Below are 930 nucleotides of genomic sequence, written 5' to 3' on the forward strand. Positions count from 1 at the left end.
TTTAGCAGTGGAAACACAAATAATGTATAAATCAAATAAATAGAGATATAGTGCTCAAATATATAGGAACATGATCATGAAGTTACGAATCGTATAGTATCAAACACAGTTCATCAACGAAAATTCGTTTTCGAAATATTTGAAATATACCGTCTATTATGTCAACTTATACGACTTTACTTTGTGCATTCGTACTCATTATATATATATATATATATATATATATATATATATAATATCAGATGCGTCCCTCTTCATTCACTTGCACATGCAATGAAAAAGCCTATGTTATTAAGCATGAATTATTTAGTAGGTTGCAAACTTGTTAATTTATTAAAGAATTCTTACAAATTATCATATTACCCTTTTGTGATGACTTTTAAATACATTAGACACATACGGTAAATGAAAATTTCCTGCCCAGCCATACGGTCAACATTAAAATTTATTTCCAATTCATTTTGTAGGCACAAAACAATTACGGTACGCAAACAATTTAGAATTCATCATTAATGATTAATAAAATACATTTAATGAAGGCATATTTCATGATTGAAAAATAACTGCAGATTAAAACATGGATAACATTATTTATATCTAGTTATAACACCTCGACATCCAGCTAATTTCTACGTACGTGTGAGCGCAAAAGTCACTAGTATGAGAGCAGTTATCATTGGTTATGTACCTGTATGGTGTACGTCTCTGGTATAGCGATGTGCAACTCTCCTTGATAGTAATACGGTCAAGTTCAAATGGCGCCAAAAAGACTTTGTACATACATACATACATACATACATACATATATATATATATATATATATATATATATATATATATAGAAAGTAAAAATATGTCAAAGAAAGTTAAATACAGTGTCTAAATAAAGGATATGATAATTTATATAGGCCTATATTATATATATATATA

The sequence above is a fragment of the Anneissia japonica genome, unplaced genomic scaffold, assembly GCF_011630105.1.
Source record: "Anneissia japonica isolate Jap-2015-1 unplaced genomic scaffold, ASM1163010v1 scaffold288144_len532060_cov191, whole genome shotgun sequence".
In the NCBI taxonomy this organism is placed as follows: domain Eukaryota; kingdom Metazoa; phylum Echinodermata; class Crinoidea; order Comatulida; family Comatulidae; genus Anneissia; species Anneissia japonica.